This window comes from Amia ocellicauda, unplaced genomic scaffold, assembly GCF_036373705.1.
Source record: "Amia ocellicauda isolate fAmiCal2 unplaced genomic scaffold, fAmiCal2.hap1 HAP1_SCAFFOLD_264, whole genome shotgun sequence".
Taxonomy (NCBI): Eukaryota; Metazoa; Chordata; class Actinopteri; order Amiiformes; family Amiidae; genus Amia; species Amia ocellicauda.
Window position 1 is genome coordinate 4,724 of NW_027102828.1, and position 6,680 is coordinate 11,403.

At 49.1% G+C, this 6,680-nt stretch overlaps 2 non-coding genes across 2 annotated transcripts; both read right to left on the reverse strand.

Annotated features, from left to right (window-relative positions):
* Window positions 1-304: 304 nt before the first annotated feature.
* Window positions 305-395, reverse strand: trnar-ucu (transfer RNA arginine (anticodon UCU)). Its single transcript is given in 2 exon segments — window positions 305-340; window positions 359-395. It is a non-coding gene; the product is annotated as a tRNA-Arg (tRNA).
* Window positions 396-6,284: 5,889 nt separating this feature from the next.
* On the reverse strand, window positions 6,285-6,375 carry trnar-ucu (transfer RNA arginine (anticodon UCU)). The gene is given in 2 exon segments: window positions 6,285-6,320; window positions 6,339-6,375. It is a non-coding gene; the product is annotated as a tRNA-Arg (tRNA).
* Window positions 6,376-6,680: the final 305 nt, after the last annotated feature.

A 6,680-nucleotide genomic window follows, 5' to 3' on the forward strand; every position in this document is an offset into this window, starting at 1 on the left:
ACGAAGGTGGGATAGAAAGCCACGTGTGCAGAACACAACGGCTTAGTAGTCCATGGCCTTAAGTACAAGGCCACCTGATCCAGCTGTTCCCGGAGATGCAACTGACACGGAGGGGGACTGGTACAGTGACAGTGGCTAGGAAAAGAAGCAGGGTATGAGGTCTTGATAGTCAAGCAAGGATTTGGGACAAAGTTGGCATTCCAGAAAAGTAAGAAGTGAAGGCGTCAGCGAGGCATTTGACTGCAAGATACCTCTCGCTGTCACGAGGAAGACCAGCAAGCTGTAAGTTTCATGAAGTGAGTACTGACCCTGGTGGGAGTCGAACCCACAACCTTTGAATGACCACTGCCCTTTTCACTAGAAGTACAATGCGCTATCCATTGCGCCACAGAGCCCCACAAGACATTTATCGCCATACTGTTCTGCACGCCTACTGATGACGGGGCATCTCAGCGTGCTTGTACAAGTAGCATTTACAGATGTGTTTTTTTAATCCCTGTCTCGCTGATATTGAGACGAAAGGAAATGAATGGTTCTTCTTTTAGATAATGCGACTCATGTTGACTTGACTGTGAGGGGAAGTATTTGTCAGGCACACTGTGTGTTTGTCTGTTTATCTGTGGCTGTCTTTGTGTCTGTGGCAGTCTGTCTGTGTGTGTCTGTCTGTCTGTCTGTCTATCTGTGGCTGTCTGTGTGTCCGTGGCAGACTGTGCTTGTGGCTGTCTGTGTGTGTGTCTGTGGCTTGACCGATGGGGCTGGTTGGAAACATCATCGACCTGGGATTCTCTTCATCACAAATACATCTTACCCTGCCCACATGCCCGAATTGCTTTTCAGCTGGATCACAGCCTCGCCCCAGGTGGGCAAAACCTCCAAAAGTGGTACAAACTCATCCACGTATTGCAGTGTTTCTGGGAAAGCTGGCATAGTGAGTGAGAAAGTCAACCCTGACAGTGTGGCGAGAGACGGGAAGCCACGGAATTTATGCGCTCTGTGATGTCAGTGCAGTGTTTGCAGTGTTTCTGGGAAATACTGTTTATTTGGTTTAGTATTTTACATTTACATTAAATAAAAACAATTCAAATTTTTTAATGCTCATGATTAAAATCATTAAAATATCAATCCTTAAAATCACTTAAAATTTTTAAAATCTGTGATTTTAACAAAGAACAAGACAATTAACTTCAAAATAAACGTGCCCAAAACAACAAAACAAACATGATAAAAGCAAAAACTGCTCACCAACATAAAGGTCAAATACATTGAAAATAACTGAAAATGCATTGGACAAAATAAAGAAACAATTAAAAAGGTAAAAATAAAAAACAAACAAAAAAAAGTCCAATGCATTTAAAATTAAATCCAAAACGGTCAATGTATTTGACAAAAGAATATAACAAAACTAAATCAAAAGACCCTAAACAATGTGGTTTAAAAACAACTAAATCTTTAAAAACAATTAAGATTCATTTTTAAAATCTTTTTTAAAAACAATCATCCATAAAATCTTTAAAAGATCTTGGACTCGGGCTCCAGCAGGGGGAACTGACCGTCCCCGGAGGTGGGTCCCATCATGGGATCCTGAGCTCCCCCAGATCTTGTATGTGCCAGTTCTTATAGGCTTCCTCCTTGCCCCTCTGATGGACCTCCAGATTGACATAGTCTCTTACGAACACCATGCCCCTCCGCGCGATGACGATCGGGTCCAGCTCCTGCTTGTTGAACAGACAGATGTTCCGTCCCTCCCACAGTGCCTGCTTCACTGCGCAGACGACACGCCACCAGCACCTCAGGGTGGATGATGATATTCCCCTGGCCGGACCGTACAGGATCTGCTGGGCGGTCGCCCGCACAGGAACGGCAAACCTGTGGAGGAACGGAGAAAACAGGAGCCAGACCCTGTGGGCGGAGGGGCACTCACTAAATATGTGAGCCTCCGTCTCCTTCCCCAGGCAACCCTTATAGGGGCAGGTGTCATAAGGAGCTATGCCCCTTCTGTGCATGAACACTCGGGTGGGGAGACACCGACTCACAGCCATCCAGGAGACATCTTTCTGCGTATTCGTGAGGCAAACATGCGTAGCGTTAGCCCAGATAAACCGGCAGGTTTCGGGAGGGAAATCTTCTATCCGGCTGGTCTCCTGGGTAGATCTCATCTGGCTACAGATGGTCTTATAATCCCAGGAGGCCAGCACGACTTTATGGAGGCCTACTTCGAGCGCAAAGGCTCGGAGCGCCCTGTAGAACGGCGGGGGATCCCACGAGTGCGGCCTGGTGTTATTCATGGCGCAGAGGCCGAATGGTCTCAGGCTGCTGGCAAAATAAAAGCGGTTCATGAAACTCACTTTCTTGCCAGCAGCCTGGATGTTCTTGACCACATAGGCCAGCCCCTGCGCCTTTATCAGCCGCACAACGTCCGGGACCCCCCTGCCTCCATCCAGGGTACCCTTCACCATCTGCACTCTTTTCAGCCTCTCCATTTTGCTCCCCCAGACAAACCGGAATATAATTCGGGTCACTAATTTTGCGATGACCTTGTCTGGGGGGAAGATCATTCCTACGTAGAGGAGTATCGGGAAGAGGATGGCCTTTACGACCAGCACCTTACCAGCCATCGTCAAGGTCCTTGTGCTCCAGCCGTGGATCTACCTTTGGACCTTCGCTATGGCCTCCTCCCAGCTCCGGGTGCCCGTGTTGGTCCCGTCGATCGTGATCCCCAGAACCTTGATAGACGGCTTCACAGGGAACACGGTCGGCGGGCCCCGGCCGACAGGCCATGCCCTGGAGAGGTAGACCTCGCTCTTGGCCTTGTTCACAGCGGCCCCCGTCGCCCTGCAGAAGCCGTCCAGCAGTTCCTCGACCCTGGCCACGGACGGAGCGTCCGTGCAAACCACGGCCACGTCGTCCATATAGGCCAGGGCCTTCAGTTGCTCTCCGCCGGAACCTGGGAGATGGAAACCTGTCACCCGGACGTCCCGGCGGATCGCCTGCATGAACGGCTCCAAGCAGAGGACGTACAGCAGGGCCGACAGGGGACAACCCTGCCGGACCCCCGACCTGACCGGAAATGGTTCGGTCAGGTGGCGGTTCACAAGGACCCTGCTGCTTAGGCCGCTGTAGATGATCTTAACCCACTTCCTCAGGCCAAGAGCGAGACCCATCCTCTCCATGACGAGCTGCAGGTATTCGTGGCCCACTCTGTCGAAGGCTTTCTCCTGGTCCAAGCTGATTAGGACCAGGGGAAGCCCTCTCTCGTTCGAGTAGGCCACGACATCCCTGAGCAGCATGGCGATGTCGGCCGCCGATCTCCCCGTGTGTTTCTGGGAAAGCTGGCATAGTGAGTGAGAAAGTCAACCCTGACAGTGTGGCGAGAGACGGGAAGCCACGGAATTTATGCGCTCTGTGATGTCATAGAAGTCAGCTGTGAGAGAGATCTGAGATGTCATCGCTGAACTGGCAGTGAAGGGAGAAGGAGAGGAAGGCAAAGCATGTACGTGGCTTCTCTCGCTGACTGGGCAAGATTGGATGAATGAGAGAGTGCAGAGATGGGAACGCAGTAAATATACAATGGTATTATGCAAATTCTGAATCGATTTATAATGTATATTCATGATTTCTTGATTGAGAGAGTTCTGTTTCTTAAGGTTAAACTTGTTTGCACATTGAATATTTACTTGCTGTGTGTGTGTGTGTGTGTGTGTGTGTGTGTCACTAGAAGTCCAGCACACTATCCATTGTGGCACAGAACCACAAAACTGTACGACGAAGATACTCTTCTGCATGCCTGCAGATGACCGGGCGTCTCAGTGTGATTTGACAAGTAGCATTTACAGCTGTGTTTTTTAAATCCCTGTCTCACTGATATTGAGACGGATGGAAATGATGGGTTCTTCTATTTGGTACAAGCGGCTCATGTTGACTTGAGTCTTCAGCTTGCAAGCAAGTGCAATGGGTATGCTTTCCAGCCCGTGCCAGCAGGGTTAGGCAAGATCTTGCAGGCCCATCCCTCCCGACGAGCGTGGTGTATACTCTGTCCGATTCCACCGTCTTGATTTCTGTTGCAGCCACTTTCCATGCTTTGCTCACTCGAGAGGCAGCCAGGTTAAGCGGGCAATAATGCACAAGTAGCTCTGTCTTGCGAATCTTGGAACTGTCCATTGGACGTACACGGCGTGAGTCATCAAGAAATGTCAAACAAGGAATGCCCACAACGAAGGTGGGATAGAAAGCCACGTGTGCAAAACACAACGGCTTAGTAGTCCATGGCCTTAAGTACAAGGCCACCTGATCCAGCTGTTCCCGGAGATGCAACTGACACGGAGGGGGACTGGTACAGTGACAGTGGCTAGGAAAAGAAGCAGGGTATGAGGTCTTGATAGTCAAGCAAGGATTTGGGACAAAGTTGGCATTCCAGAAAAGTAAGAAGTGAAGGCGTCAGCGAGGCACTCTGGCTGTCATGAGGCAGACTAGCAAGCTGTAAGTTTCATGAAGTGAGCACTGACTCTGGTGGGACTCAAAAGCCACAACCTTTGAATGACCACTGCCCTTTTCACTAGAAGTCCAACGCGCTATCCATTGCGCCACAGAGCCCCTCAAGACATTTATCGCCATATTGTTCTGCACGCCTACTGATGACGGGGCATCTCAGCGTGCTTGTACAAGTAGCATTTACAGATGTGTTTTTTTAATCCCTGTCTCGCTGATATTGAGACGAAAGGAAATGAATGGTTCTTCTTTTAGATAATGCGACTCATGTTGACTTGACTGTGAGGGGAAGTATTTGTCAGGCACACTGTGTGTTTGTCTGTTTATCTGTGGTTGTCTTTGTGTCTGTGGCAGTCTGTCTGTGTGTGTCTGTCTGTCTGTCTGTCTATCTGTGGCTGTCTGTGTGTCTGTGGCAGACTGTGCTTGTGGCTGTCTGTGTGTGTGTCTGTGGCTGGACCGTTGGGGCTGGTTGGAAACATCATCGACCTGGGATTCTCTTCATCACAAATACATCTTTCCCTGCCCACATGACGGAATTGCTTTTCAGCTGGATCACAGCCTCACCCCAGGTGGGCAAAACCTCCAAAAGTGGTACAAACTCATCCACGTATTGCAGTGTTTCTGGGAAAGCTGGCATAGTGAGTGAGAAAGTCAACCCTGACAGTGTGGCGAGAGACGGGAAGCCACGGAATTTATGCGCTCTGTGATGTCATAAAAGTCAGCTGTGAGAGAGATCTGAGATGTCATCGCTGAACTGGCAGTGAAGGGAGAGGGAGAGGAAGGCAAAGCATGTACGTGGCTTCTCTCGCTGACTGGGCAAGATTGGATGAATGAGAGAGTGCAGAGATGGGAACGCAGTAAATATACAATGGTATGATGCAAATTCTGAATCGATTTATAATGTATATTCATGATTTCTTGATTAAGAGAGTTCTGTTTCTTAAGGTTAAACTTGTTTGCACATTGAATATTTAATTGCTGTGTGTGTGTGTGTGTGTGTGTGTGTGTGTCACTAGAAGTCCAGCACACTATCCATTGTGGCACAGAACCACAAAACTGTACGACGAAGATACTCTTCTGCATGCCTGCAGATGACCGGGCGTCTCAGTGTGATTTGACAAGTAGCATTTACAGCTGTGTTTTTTAAATCCCTGTCTCACTGATATTGAGACGGATGGAAATGATGGGTTCTTCTATTTGGTACAAGCGGCTCATGTTGACTTGAGTCTTCAGCTTGCAAGCAAGTGCAATGGGTATGCTTTCCAGCCCGTGCCAGCAGGGTTAGGCAAGATCTTGCAGGCCCATCCCTCCCGACGAGCGTGGTGTATACTCTGTCCGATTCCACCGTCTTGATTTCTGTTGCAGCCACTTTCCATGCTTTGCTCACTCGAGAGGCAGCCAGGTTAAGCGGGCAATAATGCACAAGTAGCTCTGTCTTGCGAATCTTGGAACTGTCCATTGGACGTACACGGCGTGAGTCATCAAGAAATGTCAAACAAGGAATGCCCACAACGAAGGTGGGATAGAAAGCCACGTGTGCAAAACACAACGGCTTAGTAGTCCATGGCCTTAAGTACAAGGCCACCTGATCCAGCTGTTCCCGGAGATGCAACTGACACGGAGGGGGACTGGTACAGTGACAGTGGCTAGGAAAAGAAGCAGGGTATGAGGTCTTGATAGTCAAGCAAGGATTTGGGACAAAGTTGGCATTCCAGAAAAGTAAGAAGTGAAGGCGTCAGCGAGGCACTCTGGCTGTCACGAGGAAGCCCAGCAAGCTGTAAGTTTCATGAAGTGAGCACTGACCCTGGTGGGACTCGAACCCACAACCTTTGAATGACCACTGCCCTTTTCACTAGAAGTCCAACGCGCTATCCATTGCGCCACAGAGCCCCTCAAGACATTTATCACCATATTGTTCTGCACGCCTACTGATGACGGGGCATCTCAGCGTGCTTGTACAAGTAGCATTTACAGATGTGTTTTTTTAATCCCTGTCTCGCTGATATTGAGACGAACGGAAATGAATGGTTCTTCTTTTAGATAATGCGACTCATGTTGACTTGACTGTGAGGGGAAGTATTTCTCAGGCACACTGTGTGTTTGTCTGTTTATCTGTGGCTGTCTTTGTGTCTGTGGCAGTCTGTCTGTGTGTCTGTGGCAGTCTGTGCTTGTGGCTGTCTGTGTGTGTGTCTGTG